A 21,976-nucleotide genomic window follows, 5' to 3' on the forward strand; every position below is an offset into this window, starting at 1 on the left:
ATTCTAGTTCATCCCAAAGGTGTTCGATGGGCTTGACGTCAGGGCTCTGTGCGGGCCAGTCAAGTTCTTCCACACCAAACTCACCCAACCATGTCTTAGTGGACTTTACTTTGTGCACTGGGGCACAGTCATGCTGGAACAGAAAAGGGCCCTCACCAGACTGTCCCACACAGTTGGAAGCATAGAATTGTCCAAAATGTCTTAGTATGCTGAATCATTAAGAGTTCCCTTCACTGGAACTAAGGGGCCTAGCCCAACCCCTGAAAAACAACCCCATACCGCTATCCCTCCTCCAACAAACTTTACAGTTTTCACAATGCGGTGAGGCAGGTAACGTTCTCCTGGCATCCGCAAAACTCAGACTTGTCCATCATACTGCCAGACAGAGAAGTGTGATTCATCACTCCACAGAACACGTTTCTACTGCTCCAGAGTCCAGTGGCAGCGTGCTTTACACCACTCCATCCAACGCTTGGCATTGTGCTTGGTGATGTAAGGCTTGCATGCAGCTGCTCAGTCATGGAAACCTATTCCATGAAGCTCCCCGTGCACAGTTTTTGTGCTGATGTTAATGCCAGAAGAAGTTTGGAATCTGCAGTTATTGAGTTAACAGAGCGTTGGAGACTTTTACACACTATGCACCTCAGCACTCGTTGACCATGCTGTGTGACTTTAATTGGTCTGCCACTTCATGGCTGAGTTGCTGCTGTTCCTAAATGCTTCCATTTTTCAATAATACCCCTTACAGTTGACCGTGGAATATCTAGCAGGGAAGAAATTTCACGAACTGACTTATTGCAAAGGTGGCATCCTATGACAGTACCACGCTTGAATTCACTGAGCTCTTCAGAACGACCCATTCTTTCACAGACTGCATGGCTAGCTGCTAGATTTTATACACCTGTGGCAATGGGTCTGAATGAAACACCTGAATTCGATGATTAAGAGGTGTGTCCCAATACTTTTGTACATTTTTTTTTCATTGTCCCAGAGAGCGAATGCCAGGATGACTGTCGGAACTGCCAGTTTGAATTGACTAGCAGTTCGCTTAGACTGCCCAGCTTCTGTCAGATGGCTCTCGGTGTTTACTCCCTAGGCGCAGCTCCAGGTAGGGCCGTTGTCTCTGTGCCCACCGGATGCAACAGACCAGGCTCCCCCAGCCGATCCAACGCCAGCTCTCCCAGCCAGACACCTTCGACACACCTACCCGTACTCCACACGACACCAAAAAAAAAACAGTCAGCACAAGGCAAGGCCGCCACAAGACTGCCCTTGGTTTTATTGGAGCTACTGATCTGCATTGGCTAGCAGTTAGCTTAGCCTGCCCTGTGTCCGCGTCCTGTCAGGCTGCCCTAGGTGTTCCCTCTTTGGGCACAGCTCCAGGCAGGGCCGTGGTCCCTGGGCCCACAGGACGTAGCAGACCAAGCTCTCCCAGCCGATCCAGTTCCAGCTCTCCCAGCCATCAAACAAAGACACAGATGTGAACAAAGACACTGCATGGATGGTATTGGGTGAGGCCGCTCTAAGCATAACTTGCGCCGCCATCTTCCCACACCTGTACTGGGTGAGGCTGCTGCAAATGTGAGTTTGTGCCGCCGAGTTTGTGCCGCTAAGATATCATCATCACAATTAACATTGTGCATTACCATTGTATCTACAAAGAAACTATTTCTTTAAGATATATACAAATCATGACATGTTGTTAATATCTAATTTATTTAAAGCTCGGAAAAATATACAGCAGCCTACATGTAACGTAGTAATGTATTCATCCCTAAAATGAACCAGATATATGGAACATTAATTTTCATCTTTATTTCTGTATTAGTGCAATGTCAGACAAGTGAAAACAACTACCAAGCCTTACGATATGAGGATATAGTTATTCTGGTTTCCTGCTGGTAGTCTACGTACATTACCTGCGTATATCTTACTCTAATTTGATATGTCAACAATGTTATTGAAATTGAATTCGAAACGTTGTTGAATTTCACGTAATTTTTCATTCAAGCAGATCGTTTAGGGCTACCGCAGTTTTTATGCAATATGTCGGCTTTAGTATGAGTGTAATACCTTTGTTCATGGGTTCACCTGTCTTGGCATGGAACGAATTATTGTCCATTCAAATCTCACAGAGACCCATGCAGACACACACGCTAAGACTAAGAGAGGCTGGATTACCAAGTGATTTGTATGTGATACTGGCCTGTCTGCAAAAACAGCCTGTTAAGCATTCAAAATGAGAGCTAGCATTGTGACACTAATAGGGCATTAGATTGGGGTTAAGCGCCTGAATGGGGAGTGGTCCACTTGCTCTGGCCCTGGGCTACGCTCCCAGGCAGCCAGCTAGCATAATTAGTATTTGCATAATCGCTGGACACCGGAGCGCCACAGAGGGTACAGGGCAGTGGTTCAGCTAGGGGATGGAGGGACTGCTCCCCACTCCTGAGCCCTGAACCACAGCAGGATTCTCTTGGATTGAGGGAAAACGGCTGAGGCGGAAAGACTTGTGCTCGACTCCGGGGACAGCCTGTGGATAGGGAGATGATAGATAGTTGAGGAAAGAGAGCATAAGCGGCATAACAGGAGTGTTTAAGGAGGGTGGGAAACCCAAGCAGCTAGACAGCCCCGAGACACACGCTTCTAGAGAGAGCGAGAGAGAGAATCTCAGAACTTGTGGCTCTCTCGCTCTCTTTCCTTCTACCTCTCTTCCTCCCAGGGTGGATCCTATTTTGAATTTGATGAAAGAAGAGGAAATTAGCACTTACTGTTAGCACCGCGTAGTGCCAAAACAGGGCCTAAGAGAGCCTCAAGCTATTTTTTTATAGGACAAACGAAAAAACAACAGCAGGGATGTGTACGTGTCAGGAGTTGGAAAGAGACTGAGTAACGGAATAAAGGGAGATACTGGCGAATAATAATAAAAAAAAAGATTTATTCAGGGGAATTAGGACAGTTGTTGGAGCTACGGATGGAAAAAAATGTCCCCTGATTATCAAGAACTGGAAAAGTGTGTACTGAATACTTCATCACATTGCAACATGTGTTATCATACCACAGTCATATTGAAATTACGACTTTTGTGAGAATACAATCAGTCCAGATCCTCTATAGGTTGCACATTTTTCATCCATGGGGTTCTACTACAGTATAAGTTCATGTAGTTCAGACTCTGATGCTGATTTTTCTTTAGGTTATTACTTAGCGCGACTCGTTCAAGACAGAAGTTTGTACTTAGTGGCATATCTACTTACAACAGTCACCTTTCAACCCAAGTGCCAAAGTTCAAGCAAAAATTTAAAGGTAAAAGAAAAATAAACCAACCTTTAATCGGGTATATGTGCATTATTTCAAGGGACTAAACAACCTCCCTTTGTACAGACTATATGCCGTCGAGCACCTTTAAGAGAAAGCTCGATGCAGCTGCAGAGTTCAGCTTGCTTCGCGGCACTGCCGATGCTGTGATATTGTCTGAATGGGAGAGGGGGGGTCAAATGTGAATGGGGACTGGTGGTATGGGGGCCCCAGTCTGCAGAGAGCCCGCCTTAATGGACCCCTAACATAAGGGCTGGTGGCCTGTACATGGCCCACGAGAGAGTCCCCTGAACTTTGACAAATTGTCCCCCTCCCCCTTACCACTTTCTCTCCACTCCCCCTCGCCACGGATCTGCATTCAGGCTGCTCTCTGTGCCATCACCCCTATTTAAGTCCCAGTCAGGAGGTCTTCTGGGTCTTAGAGAACTACTGAACTCTCCCTAACCTACTAAGCGGACCTCTCCTCCCTTTCAGCCCTTCAGCATAAAGCCTCATCTTGACCACCATTTTGTAGGTCAGCCACTGTGGGCTTTGTGCGGGCCTGTGCACGGCCACTGTGAGACCCTCCTCCTATTGAGACGGCTTCAGCGGCTCCCCCAATCCACCCGACCGCCTCCCCTGCATATGGAGGCATCCGGAGGCATCCAGTTTATTAAGCTGTCACTGCGCATCTAAATCTGTTCCCTATTGCCACGGCACAGGGCCTTACCAGAGAGAAAGAGAGAGAGAGCGCTTTTGTGTGGCACAGAGGTATTCAGGAAGCCATAAAACACACACACACACACACACACACACACACACACACACACAGAGGCAAAATGAGATGCAAATCCGACAGTTCAGCTGGCAGTTAAGAGTGTCTGTTTCTTTGTATGTGCATACATAGTTGGTGCGTTTGTATGTGTGTGGGCATCACTAGTGTGTGTGTGTGTGTTCGTGTGTGTGTGTGTGTGTGTGTGCGCGCACCCCTAATTTTTCGAGCTTTGTCTCAATCTGCACACTGGCACCGCGCTAGCGGTGCCCATACAGCGGAGCAGCCGTAACACAGTTGTTGTTGCAGGGGCATTGTCGGCTTGTGGCAGGGAGAGAAATCACTGAAAGGGCCGAGACAATGGCCGCCTTTTAACCAGGCTACGGCGACGGGGCTGAGACACGCACAAAGACAGCCCCGGTGCAGGAGATGAGCCACGGAGGGAGGAGCAGAGAAAGGGTGAGGAGTAAACGGGGCCTGTGTGGGACCCCCCAGCTCCTTTCTCTCTTTGAAACAATCCTCATTCACAGATTGGATTTGCATGGCTAATGGGAGTTAAGGACTGTTTCTGTAAGGCTCGTCAGATGAGGCTGACCCGCAAAAGTCCAGGGCCCGGTACTCATCCCGCCGCGCACCCAGCCTCATACCGGCTAACGTTAGCAAAACGTACAGCGGAGTATTTTCATCCTAATGATTTAATTTTCATTCACAAATAAAAGCTAATTAGGCCCCAGGTCAATAGCCCCCCCCCCCTCAGCCCCCCCCCTCAGTATCTGGGATGGAGGGCTCCTGGTCAGATAAAATAATCCATCCATCCATTATCCAAACCGCTTATCCTGCTCTCAGGGTGGCGGGGTTATTTATTAACTTTATTAATAGTAAAGGGTCGGACCCTTTAGTCGACTGTTTAGCGTAGTCGCCCGTGGAGCGGGAGATCCGGGTTCGCGTCCTGGCTGCGGCAGTTCCTGGCTGCCCCCCCCCCCCCCCGAACTGGCTACATCGGTGGCAGCGGTGGGATCCGGAAGTGTCTGGAAGCGTGCAGATCCTCATGAGTCTCTTCGGAGCGTGGGAATAACAAAGCGCGAGGGCGCTTCCGGAAGAAGGCGACTACCGTAACCTACAAGGAGACTCACTGGCCGCAACGACCGGGACGGCTCGGAAAGGTGGGGAAACGGGGCAGCGTCCAAGTGATGTCACAGCATCGCTGTCGCGATGGACGCGTCACAGGAAGTCAGACATGCGGAGCGTGTTACAGTACAGCATGGCCGTGTTCACAACACCGACTCACGTATATGCCGCCACAAATCCGATAATATCAAATTACGTAAAAAGTAACGAAGGAAATACAACAAACTGCTTACTTCTAATGTAGTCTAGTGCATCCGATGGCTGACTTCCGTTTGCTGCGAAGCTTCCGCTTCGGCTCAGGGAGGGCTAAAAATAGCTCATGGACGCTGCCCCATTGGCCGGATACAACTGGGAAGAAAGGGGGGGGGTCCAACCAGCTACAGAAGCGGATAACGCTGCTGATCACGTGGTCTTGCCACATTTCGCTCGTTACTTGGCTGCTGATGACGTCCCATTTCGTAGTTAAATAGCCCCCCCCCCAACCCCTTGCAGCGTGCTGAAGGGCCACTACCCAGTCGAGGGCACTCTGGAACGAGGGGTCGGGTTCACGGGCAACAAACGGGACAGGGCCTTAGTATTTGCCCAGATTTTGTTTGTTTTGCCATCTTACAGATGATGTCATAGGACAATGTGCAACGCTTTCTTGATACATGGGGAAATGTAGGGCTCCCCTCGTACCGAATGAGAGTAAATCATGTATATAAATATGTCATTTTAATCCTTATATGGGTCAGTTTCCCAAACACGTGTAATGTTACACATTACATATAGGATTGTGTGTGACCGTGTGCTCATGGTGTATTGTGTGTGTCCAAGCTGGAGACGAGAGGCTCTAGTTGGTAATGCTGGTTTTAAGGAGGGGAAATGACTACTGGGCCGTTCAGTAACACTCCCAGCTTTTAACGACCACCACTAGGCTATGACCCCCCAGATAGCGAAGTTGCTGTGGCCCGGACCCGTCCCACACCCGACACTTCATCCGGCCCACATACCGCGTGGAATGACGGCACTTGGGCGGTCTGTTCCCGTTTGCCAGATCTGGGCCAGAACCAAGCCATAGCGATGCCGCATGGGCCACATATTTTCCAAAGGTGGCCCGTATTTGTTCTGTGATGTTTGGGCCATATTCACCATTTACCACACGGGTCACTTCAGGGTCACATCCAGATTACATGTTGCCCAGACCACCGCATCTTTGCCAGAAAAGGCCCACATGTGATTTGGCATATTTGGGCCATATTTGCTATTGTGGGCCACTTCAGGCTCACATCCATTTTGTCAGGGCCAGAAGAAGGCCATCAGTGCCGCATCATTGCCTGAAGTGGCCCACATCCAGATGCTATCTGGGGCAGCAGCCTGCTCCAATGTGCACACACATGCAGACACCGGGAGAAGAGGAAGAGGATATGAACCGACCCAGAGTCCAGTAGACAAGCTGTACAAGTGAGTCTGTCTTCATGCAAGTTGCACGCGTCCCAAAGACTCTCAAACTCCTGCGCCGACTGGGTTTTGCCCCATGTAGATATCCGACAAGCTCTTTTTCCTGAGATGCTTAGGTTGTGGGAACCCCAACTGTGGCTGGTTTCGGGCCTGAGAACCAGGGTCAGCCCGGTGTGTTTTCATATTAGAAACAGATTGGGCTGTGTAAGTGCTGAAATATGTAGCACTCGCCAATTAGAAAGTGCTACAGTTTTGTTATTTCTCCCAGAATTAATCATATGGAAATTGGAGCTGAGAATAAGTTCTTAGTCTCCCATGTTGCAGGTCTGTGAAATGGGTTTCACATGTATAGCGCAGGTCCACCACTGCCCTCTCACGTCACTCTCCCCATTAACTCCCACTCGGTTCTCTGGAGGTTCTCCGCCCGGTTCACGAAACGTTGTCTTGAGCTAAACAAACAGTATTGTCTTACTCTCTTAAATTGGTCATTGGGTCTGGTAATAATTTTCAGTGAGAGGATTTAGGAAATAGCAGCCTTTATGACCGTTACAGATGGTATTATCACACAAAAATGGGTATAATTACACTGTGCTTATAGTGCTGGTTAAGTAAACCTACAGTAGGGATTGGATTGCGCTGGTCTGCCATTCCTCGTGCATCACTGGGCGGACAAACGCTTATTTTAGCTGGGTAAATAAGGCTTTGTTTAGACATATCTTATAATCACTTGCTGAGGAATTTCTCATTTTGATGATGGACGCCATCTATTACAGGCTCACGGTGCTTACAGAAGCACTTTGTGCAAAAGCGACCCGGTCCACAGGTTAGTAACGGAGTGGGGAAAGTGATCGCTAGACAGGCAGATGATATGAGGACATCCCTGCTTTTATTCTGAATTTGATTTGACACTTTACTGATTCCCCCAGTGGGAGTTGTCCCCAGGCCAGGGTGGGGCACAGAGATCACCAGCTACTGCAGCAAGTGGGAATTACCTTTGTTGCTAGGGGGTGCTTGAGAGAGATGTGGCTGCCGCAAACCACACTGGTCCTCTAGATGAGAATCCTGACAGCCTAATGAGATGAGAATCCTGACAGGCTAAATGGTCAACTAAGGTTCAGAACGAGGGTGTGGGTTAACTGTGACCTACTCACTATATATTTTCTCTTAAAGTGAAGTTACTGATGTGTATATGGAGACACAGGAGGAGGTGTGCATTATACAGTAAATACTAGGGATCCACTGTCCAGCGGAAGAAAGTAAAAGATGGGATCGATGCTCGGTATCAGCCGATACTTAAAGAGTCATACTCGGAAGTGGTATCAGCAGCGAAACAAACGGTACCGGCGCATTCCTACTAAATACCATGCCTACACCTCCTCTGCACCTCCACGCTTGTGAATTTACACTGAAGGGGAAACGGACCAAGCCATCAAAATCTCACTAATCATGTGCAAAAGTCACTATTTATATGCCATATTTAAGACACACTAAAGCCAGAATAACTGCTCCAATCACTTTCAGTGGTTAAAGTGTACTGCAAGCACGCAGCACGAAGGGGAACAATAACTGTAATGGCCAATTGCTTGGTCTTTTGAAAGACGTATTGCTGCTATGAATCATTCTAGATGGCTGGCGCGGTGGAAGTGCAAGGGAAACAAAAGCAAACAGCCTCGGGCTGCAAACAGCAAACACTTAAAATACTGGAGCAGGTCCAGAGGAACCTTTCAATTACACAGAGTAGTCCCACGCGCTGGTGTGGGCAAGATGGATACCCGGGAGATCGGGTTAGTCGACAAAAAAAAATTAAACTAATCTATAGATTCAATTACAATAACACATCTTAGAGTGTACGTGCACTCGGACACGGACGCCCGTGATGCAGGAGAAGACAGCCGAATCGATGCTTCGGCCAGAGCAACAGGGCTGAAGAGCCGGGGAGTAGAGGTTTTATGCACTCACTGGAGGGGAAGAGTGCCTGACATAGACATAGGGCAAGAGAGGGAGATTAATCCAAATTGCCCAAAAAGCAGTCTATTGAGAGCTCTATTGAGAGCTCTGTTTATAGCGGTAGAGTGACTTACGCATTTTTGCGTTTCCAAAAATGGAAGGTTGGCACAAAACTTGTCAAATTAAATGATGGTTTTATCCGTTCTGGTTTTGAACCTGTGCAATACAAAAGACAGAGGCAGTTTAGACCTGGGTCCTGGGTGACCTTTTTTTTGGCAGGGGGGAATCCCCCCCCTTTTTTTCTCCCTAATTGTACATGGCCAATTACCCAACTCTTCCGAGCCATCCTGGTCGCTGCTCCACCCCCTCTGTCGATTGGGGGGGGGGGGGGGCTGCAGACTACCACATGCTTCCTCCACATGTGGAGTCACCAGCCGCTTCTTTTCACCTGACAGTGAGGAGTTTCACCTTGAGGACGTAGCGCATTGGAGGATAACGCTACCCCACCCAGTTCCCTGTCCCCCCGAACAGGCGCCCCGACCGACCAGAGGAGGCGCTAGTGCAACGATCAGGACACATACCCACATCCGGCTTCCCACCCGCAGACACGGCCAATTGTGTCTGTAGGGACGCCCGCCCGGCCCAACCAAGCCGGAGGTAACACGGGGATTCGAACATGAGATCCCCGTGTTGGTAGGGGACGCCACCCGGACACCGGGTCCTGGATGATCTGACCACAAGTGTGCAGCTCGGAGTACGTCAGTTCACACCTGGCATCTGAATGCGTCTCCGCACGCATCTCGGGTGGCCACTTGTGATGGGATCTCACTTCCCCGCCCTACATGCAAATAAGCATGTACGTCACTGTGGTAGGGGTGTGGTTTAGCCTCGGCTGCAAGCACGAGGGGGGGGCGTGGCTCACGGGAGAGCAGCGCACCGGCCCGTGCGAGTCAACAAATGAAAGCCATTATTAAAATTATTATTATTAATCGCCTAAAACCGTGTCCGCCTTTATCTCGCCCCCCCCCCCAATGTCACAATCACATAAACAAACAAGTGAAACACGTACAGACACGCGAGGGGAGAGGCGTCGAAGCAACTGGCGTTTAATAAAATGACACATCCTTGCTCACTTGAACCTCATTTCAATGCGCCGGCAATTAGTATGACGTATTTCACATCTGTACGTTATTACTGTCAAATTATGTTGTCATGCAAAATTTGAAGTGCTCTTCAAGAAATAAAATAAACCATCCCATATCCCAACTGCTCCTCTTTTCTTTCATTTCCATTCCACGTTGTTGTGCATCACAACAGGTTTTTAAAAAGTATGGTGTAAAAAACGTTATTATTCTGATGATGATGATGATGATGATGATGATGTAGATCTGTCTGAAAGCCTACACAGCCCTGACCTGACATATTGCATTTAAAAACTAGTCTACTGTGGGTAAACAGTGCAGCGACCCGGTGCTGTTGGGAGTTCTGATTAGCCGGGTCAGTCTATCATCCCCTGCTTTCTGCCAATCACGGGAATTAATGTTGTGTCGGTCAGTGTGCGTGCCTGTGGTTGGTGGAGCGGGGGGGAGGGCTGGCTCAGGTTCTCATTTTTTGGAGGGAGACATTGTTGCACCCCTTAGAGTTTTCTCGACGCAGTCTCGAATGGTTTTGATAAACCCAAATAATTCAAGAATTCAACTCTTGGCTCCAACTCATAATTGAGACATTACACTGGTGTCAGAAGTCAACATCGTTTGTCAAAGGACAACATTCCTGTCGGGAGCTAGCCTGGCATTAGAGTCAGGGAGTTGGCTGGTTAGCTAGCTGCTTGTCACGGATTGCTAAAGCAGGAGGGGAGTGAAGGAAGAGAGGAGCGATAGAGACGAGGAAGGAACACGCGGGTGGTGGGAGGACATTGTGAGGGAGTTCAGGAGAGCTTCACATGAGGCGAAGAATCACCCGAGGGAGTCTGCGGTGAGGCTGGCTGCCGATGCGGGCTTGACTCCCTCATCAGCGTTTTGCGCTGTTTCTTCTTCCACCGAATGTGGGACACATCAAGGCTCGGGGTGTAAACAAACATGGTGGCGCCCATCACCCAGTAGTGGTCACACCAGTGAAAACGCTGAAGTACTCCGGTGGGGCAGACTGGGCGGGATTCCATCCCCAATTTGAACTTTTAGCCCAGGCAGAGGCGTGGTCGATGGAGACCAAAGCGCTACAGCTGGCTTTGTGCCTCCTGACAAAACTCTGCCCTGTCTGCCGCTGTTGAGCTCGGAGAGCAGACCCAGTTATGGGGCTTAAGTGGGGGCCCCTGCAGAGGCGGTTTGGACAGTGTTTACAGCCTGGGCTCCTGCGTAATGAACTGAGTAATCGACGCCAAAAATCTGGGGAGCCACTGTGGGTGCTAGCCAGCGACATAGAGAGCCTGACGCAGCGGGCATATCTGCATATGCCCCTAGAGGTACAGAGTGAGCCGGCGTGGGACCAGTTCATCAGGGCCCTCTTCCCCACTGACTTACATGTCCAGGTACAGTTGCAGAATCCCAAGACTTTGCAGGCGGCCTTGGAAATGGCTGTGGAGAGAGAGACAGTGTGTGGGGTGTGGCTGCTGGGAACTGTCACAAGGAGAGCCCCCCTGCAGTGAGGGCTACAGTAGTTTTTTGCAGAGGGAAAGAGGCCGGCATGGGTGGCTGAAGTGACTGAACTGATTAGGGCTGTATTGTTACAGACAGCATGCAGGCCACACCCAGGCCCCAGAATCTGCTGGGGGTGTGGCCAGCCAGAGCATTGGGTCAGGGATTGCCCCAAGTTACCAAGGGCTCAGGGAAATGGCTAGGGGCCCACGTAGAGGGGGGATACGCGAACCCTGGCTCCAACCCTTTTTACCCAAGCTGCGCCATCAACAGGAGGGGCCCAACAGCACAGCCTGGGAAGCCAAGCTCCACTTCCCCCAGAAGCAGATGATAACACATGTCTGGGGCCTGTCATCGCAATGGGGCATAGCTGTGTTGGGCACTCTTGTTCTGTCCCTGTCATTGTGGAGGGGGTCTCCAGCTCTGCTCTAGTGGGACACAGGGTCGACTGTGACCTTGGTGAGGCCAGATGTGGTGCCGGGCTGGGCTCAGTTTGAGTCCACCACTGTGCGACTGTGCACAGTCACGGGCGAGCTAGCACCTCTGAAAGGCAAAGACAGGTTCACTGTGACTGTAGGGGGTAGGTTGGTGTGTCACCCATTGTGTCTAGCTGTGGTGCAGGACCCATGTATCCTGAGTTTGGATTTTTTGAGGGCTATGGTTTGTCAGTTGGACCTAGAAGGAGGCACAGTGAGTTTCAAAGGGGGATCTGCTGTCACTATGGCCCCCGTTGACATCCCTACCATGCCTCCTGTCAGACTTTTCACACCAGCCATTTGTGCTGTTACAGTCCTAACATTTCACTTGCTGCCAGTCTCCTTACTCAATAGTGAGAAGATGGAAAGACAGTACAGTGAAAAGACGGCTCTCTACAGACAAAGCAATGAAGTTCATGAGATTGTGGTAACTGCCATCACACATCAACAACAACAGTGGCTGAAAATATACACATCAGTGTCGTGTGGTGAGGTGAGTGGCTGGGTAGGCAGTGGGCATTCACAAATCCAAATTACGTCATTTTGTGCTCTCTAATGTTTTATAACAATCTGATCTTTCTTCAGTCTTCCAACTGCCATAAAAATCTAGAATATCGTGCCCCCCTGGCTGAACTACATTCCAAATGAAACCCTGAACAAAAACATTGTCAAAGTATATAGAAGTACTTTTTTCTTATTCTGTATGGTTTTTGATAGCTGTGAAATGACTAAGCAACACAATTTCCTTTCCTTAGAGCTGCCAAACCATTGTGGATTTCTTTGTGGTCACTACAAACAGCAGTTATGAGATACTATTTGTAAATATTGTTGAAATATTACCTGAAAAGAACAACTTTCAGGGCTGTTTTTGATGCATTGGTGGGAGATGAACTGTCAATCAGTGAAAAGAAAATGTGGCATGATGCCTTGAACCAGCCCGAAAAAACACAGCAAAACTACAAGTAAAAAAAAGTGTGACTTGGGAAGCCATATAAGACCCATGTACTCATGTCATTCACAGTACTCGATTTCACATTTAGCCAGTACCTTAGAAAACACGTGACAACAGCATTATAGTGTTGTTTAATATTTTCTAGTCAACAAAATCTTATTTTATTGTTATTTTTGTCCTTTGCCTGAATTTATTATTACTAAGTGTTGTTATTGGATAGCGCCCTTACTCATTGTATTACGGTACCAGCCGTATTATTGTTCTGCCTAAGGCTTTATAGTACATTCAGATGTGACGTCGCCACGTTCTCTGTGTGTGACAGTCTGTTGTAAGCTGGTTGTAAGAGTCGGTAGCAGAGAGCCAAGACCTGCTGTGTTTGCCTAAATATATATGCCTAACATTAAAGGCTAAAGAGAAAACTGAGTCAAGCTCAAGGCTGGTTATGGACTGGGCACACTGGATGAGTGCCCCGGGGCCCTGGACCACGAGGAGCCCCAAAAGGCCAGTGGTATTGTGTTCGCGTATAGTAGGGATCCCCAATCATACCCTACAAGGGACATTTGTTCCAACCCTGTGTCACAATGCAGGGCCCAAGCTAGTCTCTAGTGATGTGGGGGCCCCAAGCTACAGTCTCTATTGATGCAGGGCTCCAAGCTACAAAGTCTCTATTGATGTGGGGCCCTAAGCTACAGTCTCTACTGATGTGGGGTCCAAGTTACAAAGTCTCTATTGATGCGGGGCTCCAAGCTACAGTCTCTACTGATGCAGGGCCCCAAGCTACAAAGTCTCTATTGATGCGGTGGCCCCAAGCTACAGACTCTACTGACGCAGGGCCCCAAGTTTTACAGTTTGTTTTTAGTTTTTTTTTGTTGTTTTACATTAAACAATGTTTCGTATTGTTTGCGTAGCCTAACCGGTGGGTTAATCCGGCCATGGTCAAGCTTTGCTTATTCTCCATACGCAAGAAGATTGCGCACCCCAGCTCAACAGGTTATGGGCCCCGGCAGAGTTGGACACAAGCTAGCATTTCGGAAGACGTTAATGTGAAGTATTACACGGAACTTCTACTGGCTATGTGGACCAGCTTGGAGATAAGTGAGCGTTTATATCACAGAGTTTCTTAATCTGTGTTTATATTCTCAGAAGAAGCTTTACGCGACCTATTATGCATTAGCCAATGACGCTAACAAGCTAGCTTAGCAAAGAAAAAGTATAGCAAGCTAGTAGGCCATGGTAAAATTAGTGCATTAGCGAAATGGCGAGAAGAGCAACAGGAGTCCTGGCACCACAGCTTTTGTTCGAGGGATCCGAAGAGGAGTATGACCTTTGGGAAACAAGATTCCTAGGCTGCTTACATACTCTGAAGCTAAAAGAGACTATTTTACGTGAGCCCACCGGCGCTAGCGAAGAACAGCTAGCTGAAGATAGGGGGAAGAATGCTTATTGCTATGCTGAGCTAATAAGACTGATAGATGATAAAAGCCTATCACTGATAAGACATGAAGCCGCTGATGATGGCAGGAAGGCTCTGAGAATACTGAAAGAACATTATTCTGGAAAAAGCAAGTCGCGGATAATAAATTTATACACTTCGTTGACCAAGCTACGCATGGCAGATAACGAGAGTGTTACCGACTACATAATAAGGGTGGAGAACCTCATTACGGCTCTGAGAGATGCAGGCGAAACCATGAGTGATGGGTTGACCGTAGCCATGATACTAGGTGGGCTACCAGACTCCTTTAAGCTGCTATCTGTCCACATAATGCAAAACAAAGATAACGTTACTTTCGCAGACTTTTCAAAGAAGACTACGGGTCTATGAAGAGGCGGAGAAAATGAACACAGCAGGATCTATGGATAATGTGATGAAGACATGTGCAAGGCAAGGCCAAGGCCCCATCAAGATGCACACTAGCAACAGAAAAGATGACGATGCCAACATGACATGTTACAAGTGTGGAATAAAAGGGCACAAGGCAAGAAAATGTTTTCCGAAAAGTGTGGTGCAGTTACTGCAAAAATAATACACACCAAGAATCCCTGTGCAAGAAAAAGGGGGAACAAGATGGTGTCAGAAAAGTCACAGAGGACCAAAATAACAACCAAGACCATCTCTTCAAGGCCAAGCACACAAAGAATGAGAGACCACCAGACAACGTGAAGATGAAAGGCATCATGGTGGATGCAGGAGCAACATCCCACATCGTGAACGACATCGGAAAGTTTAAAAGCTTCGACGACTCATTCCAGCCTGAGACCCATTCAGTGGAGTTAGCCGATGGGACTAAGTGCAGTGGAATAGCACAAGAAAGAGGAACGGCGATGGTATGCCTACTAGACAGTGCCAGACAACAGCACAGAGCACAGCTACGGGATACACTGACCAGATCAGTTATGTGAAGTGTGTACACAGGGCAAATTCACCCAGACGAGAAATAGGGAGCCAGGCAGGAAGGCTACGAAACCCTTAGAACTAGTCTACACTGACTTAGCCAGTCCCACGCCAACACCGAGCATAGAAGTGTACAGATATGTACAGTCTTTTACAGACGACTACTCAGGTACCGTATTGGTGTATTTTCTAAGGTCCAAGAGTGATGCAGTGCAAGCCACAGAAAGTTTCTTAGCAGACATAGCACCTTACGGAGAAGTCAAGTGTATCCGTTCATATAACAGCACTGAGTTTACAAGCCGAGACTTCCAGGCACTGTTAGCCAAGAATAGGATTAGACACGATACGTCTGCACAATATTCACCCCACCAAAATGGCACAGCAGAGAGAGGTTGGCGAACTCTCTATGATATGAGCAAATGCTTACTGATAGAAAGCGAGTTACCACATAAGCTATGGAACTACGCTACGCAGACAGCAGCTTAGGTGAGGAACAGGTGCTACAGCAGGCGCACAAAGAAAACGCCATACAAGCTGTTCACAGGTAAGAAACCAAACATATCCAAACTGCAGAAATTTGGATCAATGTGTTTTGTTTACAAGCGAGGGAAAGGGAAGCTAGGTGCGAGCAAGGTGTTTTCACTGCTACGATAAAAAACAGCCCAGCTTATCTAGTGTACTATCCAGACACAGAGAGGGTCCAAAAGGACAGGTTGGTGAAGTTCACAACCAAGACAACTAAAGAAAATGAAACACAAACACCTGTGTCATACATAGAATATGCTGACAGGAATGTATATCCCAGGGTCAATGGCAGTGAAGAAAATGTTGTTGATGAAAATGTGGAATATGTAACAGGTCAGGGTGTTGAGAGTGGAGTTTCTGGGACTTTACCTGAACAGACTGAACGCACACAGCCGGATAAAGTCACCGAGACTGTAATCAGAAGGAACCCACCGCAAACCAAGAGGAGACCAGCTCACCTACAGGAATTCGAGACTGAGGATACAGAGGACAAACAGCAAACATGCGTGGGCTCTTGTTATAGCGCAGTATGCGACATTCCTCAAACCTACCAGGACACCATAGCGTCAGCCAAATCAAAGCAATTGAAAAATGCCATGAACAAGGAGATGCGATCACTGGAGGAGAACGAGACCTTCAGCCTCACCCAGTTGCCACCAGGTAAACAGGCAGTGGGGGGGGTGGTAGATGGGTCTACGCACTCAAGAGTGACATTGATGGATCAGGTAAATACAAGGCGAGATTCGCAGCAAAAGTCTAGTCAGAAACCAGGAAATGACTACGAGGAGACATTCTTACCCACAGCTGAAGGCAGTGCAGGAGAACCTAGTCTTACACCAGATGGACGATAAGACAGCCTATTTGCATGCACCATTTGACTGTGAAATCTATATATAGAGCAACCAGAAGGTTATGAGAAAAAGTCAGAAATGTGTGAAAAGCTAGTATGCAAGTTGCAGAAGTCTCTCTATGGTCTAAAGTAGTCAGGCAGAAACTGGAATGCTATGTTACATACATGTTTGAGTGAAAATGGTTTTGTACAGAATCCCGCTGATCACTGTGTGTATACAAGAGAAAAACATAACGAAAAGGTAATCTTGATAATATGGGTTGACGATCTGATCACAGCAGCTAGTAACGAGGGTTTACTGAAAAGTGTAAAGGGGATGCACACCAAAAGGTTCAAAATGAAAGACCTGGGAAAGTTGAAACATTTCTTGGGGATAGCGTTTGAGCAAGCAGAAGGTCAAGTTAAAATGTCACAGAAGAGATATGTGAGCAAAATACTGGAGAGATTTGAAATGTGGGATTGCAGGTCCCGAGAGACTCCATGTGAGCCAAAACTTGAGTTCTCAGAAAATGCTGAAAAAATTAAAGAGCCAAGAAAGTACAGACAGGCAGTGGGAAGTTTAATTTACTTGTCCACATGCACTCCACCAGATATAAGTTTTGTGGTCAGTAAACTATCTCAGCACTTTGCTGAACCAACAGAAGAACACTGGAACACTGTAAAACACGTGTTCAGATACCTCAGAAGTACAGCAGAATAGGAGATATGCTTCAAGAGAAATGACACAGAGAGACTAGGTCTAGAGTGTACAGTGATGCTGGCTGGGCATCAGATGTAACAGACAGACTTAGTACATCAGGATATCGTGTTAGTCTAAGTGAAGGAATCTCTTTGATCTCATGGAAGACAAGAAAACAACCGACAGTAGCACTATTTACATGCAAAGCAGAGTACATGTCCTTAGCAACAGCCATACAGGAATGTATCTACTTAGAACAGCTAGTCAAAGACAAATACCAATATGCACAAACAAAGGTGTATGAACACAACCAAGGTACTATAGCCCTAGCCAGAAACCCAGTAAACAGGCAGAGGTGCAGACACACTGATATTAAGCACCACTTCATAAGGGAAACTGTAAATAATGGAAAGGTAATCTTGGAATACTGTCCTACTGAGCAAATGATCGCTGATGTAATGACAATGCCAGCCACCAAGCTAAAGCTAAAGAGGTTTGCTCAAGACATGTTTGGCACTTAGAAGTGCAAAGGGTGTGTTCTCCTTGTCAAGGTAAAGAAGAAGCCTTTTTTGTTTTTTTTTGTTTTCCAGGTAACCCAGTGAGCTAAGAGCAGATGGGGGAAGTTAAGTGTTGTTATTTGATGGCACCCTTACTCATTGTATTATGGTACCACCCATATTATTGTTGTCTACGGCTTTATGGTACATTCAGGTGTGATGTCGCCACATTCTCTGTGTGCGACAGTCTGTTATAAGCTGGTTGTAAGAGTCGGTAGCAGAGAGCCAAGACCTGCTGTATTTGCCTAAATAAATAAGCCTAATGTTAAAGGCTACAGAGAAAACCGAGTCAAGCTTTGCTTATCCTCCATACGCAAGAAGAACATTGTGCACTCCAGCTCAACAATTATAGTGCCTTAGTGACGATTTTTGTTCTCTAAAAACCCTAATTCCTAACCCTAACCTCATTACATCAAAATGAGTTACATCATACACAATTCAGTGTTTTTAGGGAACAAAAAATCATAACTAAGGCACTATAATAAATTCAGTCAAATGGCAATAAAAATAACAACAATATTAAACACAGCTCCTTGCATGATGTTGTTGAATCAGGGAATTCGCGTGTCCAGCATGACAAAGGCTCCTAATTGACTTTCCATTGGCATTGTTTCCATGGTGCCAGCACGTAATTTTAACACATTACGTGCCACCACCACGTAATGTGAGTGTTAAGAGGTCGTGGGTCATTTCACATATTTCTGTGAGATGAGTTTTTTGTTTGATGGCCGGGAGAGCTGGTGCTGGATTGTCTGGGAGAGCGGAGCAGGCTAAGCTAACTACTAGTCTATGTAGGAGGGCGGTCTGGCGGCGGCCTCACCAAGCATTGACTGTGGTGTTTTTGTTCGTGAGGAGTGCGGGTTGGTGTGTCGAGGATGTCTGGCTGGGGGAGCTTGGTCTGCTTCATCCGGTGAGCCAGGGGACCACGGCCACTGCCTGGAGCTGCACCCGAGGAGGAAACGATGAGGGCGGTCTGACAGGACGCGGAAGTGGGGCAGGCTAAGCTAACTGCTAACCCATGCAGACTGGCGGTTCCGACAGTCACCTTGGCTGGCGTTCGTCCCCTAGGACAGTGATTTTTTTGCTTAGTTTGGGTATATGTATTAGTTTGGATATGTGTGTTCTTGTAGTTTTTGGATGTGTTTTTGTCTTTGTGTTGTACTGCTGTGGGCTGAGGAAAACAGCATTTGGTATCATTTCATGTACGCAAGTGCATGAAGTGAAATGACAAAGTGTTCCTGATTCCTGATCTTCATGCTGTGGCTGATCAACTTTATACCTCTTTAGTTGCTACAGTTCTGAACATCACCCTTATTCTCGAAAATCGGTGCCAGTATGCTTCTTCTCCACTCCTCAGGCATCCTCTCACTTTCTAAGATTGTGTTAAACAATCTAGTTAAAAACTCCACTGCCATCTCTCCTAAACATCTCCATGCCTCCACAGGTATGTCATCAGGACCAACTGCCTTTCCACTCTTCATCCTCTTCATAGCTGCCCTCACTTCCTCCTTGCTAATCCACCGCACTTCCTGATTCACTATCTCCACATCATCCAATCTTCTCTCTCACTCTCATTTTCTTCATTCATCAGCCCCTCAAAGTACTCCTTCCACCTTGTCAACACACTCTCCTCACTTGTCAGCACATTTCCATCTCTATCTTTGATAGCCCTTACCTGCTGCACATCCTTCCCAGTTCAGTCCCTCTGTCTAGCCAATCGGTACAAGTCCTTTTCTCCTTCCTTAGTGTGTTTAAAGAGCTATTAATAATAAGGATGTGAAATAACGAACGTGTGCAGCTGACAGAGAAGGTGTTTCAGCGACGTTTTTCTGATGCAGGACAGCACTCTATAAAAAAAGTCAAAATATAGAGAATAAAATCAAATTTAAAATCATATTTATATGTTAAGTTGTTCAACACAGCCACACTACATGACAAACACGTTTACAGATCACTTTAATTTAACACTGCCACGAGCATAAAAGCATAAAATCAATGGCTTATCTTCACTTGAAGATGAAATCAATTCGCCTGTCTTTCTCCACAAATCTCTCCATGACATACGGGACGTGACATGACGTGACATGCCCTTGATGACTCTGATTGGCTCGTCTGTGAATGTTCTCATTCATCCAGGTCATGTTATCCAGCACTCAGGCCCAACAAGAAGAACACAAACACCTGAGGGGAGCTTTAAAAACCTGCGGCTACCCCAGTTGGACCTTTGTGAAAACGCTCCAAAAAAACCAACCAGGTGAGCGACGAGGAGAAAAGGAACAGAAGGACGAGCACAGTCATCCCATATGTTTCTGGGGTCTCCGAGAAACTCAGGGGAATTTTCAACAAACACCGCATCCCGGTATACTTCAAACCCAGCAACACACTCTGACAAAGACTGGTTCATCCCAAAGACCGTGTACCACACACCCGGAAAAGCAATCTGGTGTATTCCGTACAATGCAACGAGGATTACACTGACCTATACATAGGAGAAACCAAACAACCACTACACAAACGGATGGCCAAACACAGAAGGCCAAACTCCTCAGGACAAGACTCAGCAGTCTATCTACACCTAAAGGAGAAGACACACTCCTTCGAGGACAGCAACGTACACATTTTGGACAGAGAAGATAGATGGTTTGAAAGAGGGGTGAAGGAAGCCATCTATGCGAAACTGGAAAAACCATCCCTCAACAGAGGAGGAGGTCTGCGACACCACCTATCTCCCACTTACAATGCCGTCATTTCATCTCTACCCAGGAGACTCAAGAAGCCTAGCCTCCAAGAACAACAGTCGGTCACTAACGGCTGCAACGACTCTCATGACCACTGAATAATGAAGTCGAAAGTAACACCCCCACCCACCGACCGTCGCTGTTAAACAAATGCAAATCAATAGCTCCGATAACATCGGGCGCAGCCAAACAACGGTACACAAAAGAGCCACACATATCTATGGCTCTGTTAGCGACAGGTTTGGTAAACATCGGGACACAAAGAGCCACACATATCAACAGCTCTGACAACGACTCCTAGAGAATCAATTCTGAGTCTCATCACCAGCCAGTCAGACTAGCTTGGTCTAGTCAGAAAGGCACGAACTGAGGAAGCCTCTTGGATGAGAGGCGAAACGTCTTCACGGATATATACCAAGTCCAGTTGCATCTGACTGGCTCGCACTCCCGCCATAAGCAGTGCCTTTCCTCGTCCGTTGATATCGCCTTAAGGCAATACACATGTGCAATTTCTGAAATTCACAATTTTAAAGGCAATCCTGGAAAAAAGTAGGCAAGCTTGTGCGCTAAACGTTGTTTCGCTCTTAGAAGTTTAAGGACTTAAAAAGGACAAGGATATAAAACTATCATTGAAAATACATTATAACACAGCATACTTGTAACAACAGTGAGATTTTTATATGTTGTTATGAATTTGTTGTATGGTTATGTAGCGCCTCCAGTGCAAACTAGGGGTAGCAGTAAAGGCGCCTAACATCTAACTAGGTTCAGTGAGGGGTTTGCCTTGACTAACTCACGAGAGGAGTTGATGTGTAGTTGAACAGTTGACAATTTTATTGTCTCACAACAGCAAATTGTACACAACGTTGACTTTTACATAAAATAATTGAAATAAACCAAAATAGAGCTCTTTAAATAAATGAAATATTAAACAAAAAAAAAACCGTCATTCAAATCATAACCCTCAATGAGTGTTAGCAGTTTGAGATGAAAGAGAAGTTCAGTTCCTTATCCTTGAGTGTATGTGTTGGTCCAAGAGTTCAGTTCCTGATCCGTGAGTGTACTGAATATACTTTAACGCTGACTATTTCTACTCTGGTAGGGGAAATAGACTAGTGTGTATGGGTTCTTATCTGGTGTCTGGATGAATGATTCAGGCTTGTCAGACGTTTCCTGGGACAGATCCTACAGTAGGCCACTGCTTCTATGATCGTTCACAGTCTCGCCATCATAATCTTCCAAATTCTATGTGGTAGTTAAAAAAAAAAACAATCTACACAAATAGTGCAGAATAGTAAGTATTTCATTCTATATCTGTTTCTAACATGAGATCTCATTAACTTCTTTTCATTCAGAACATCTTACAATATGCTTTCCATTAACATGTTGTTGGTAAATAAGGGTTTACCGCTTTAAGAGCAAGATCTGGGGTCGGACTCTGATTGGTTGGTAGGGAGGGGGGATGAGGAAGTTGTTGTTGTTGTGTGGCGCGAACGGTATTGGGAGCTCCGCGCAAGTGAAAGGAAATATTACTACTAAGAACTGTGATATATTGGGACCTATGTCAACGTTTTGTGCAGCTGTGAAGAA

The sequence above is a fragment of the Lampris incognitus genome, chromosome 11 (genome assembly GCF_029633865.1).
Source record: "Lampris incognitus isolate fLamInc1 chromosome 11, fLamInc1.hap2, whole genome shotgun sequence".
NCBI classification, from domain to species: domain Eukaryota; kingdom Metazoa; phylum Chordata; class Actinopteri; order Lampriformes; family Lampridae; genus Lampris; species Lampris incognitus.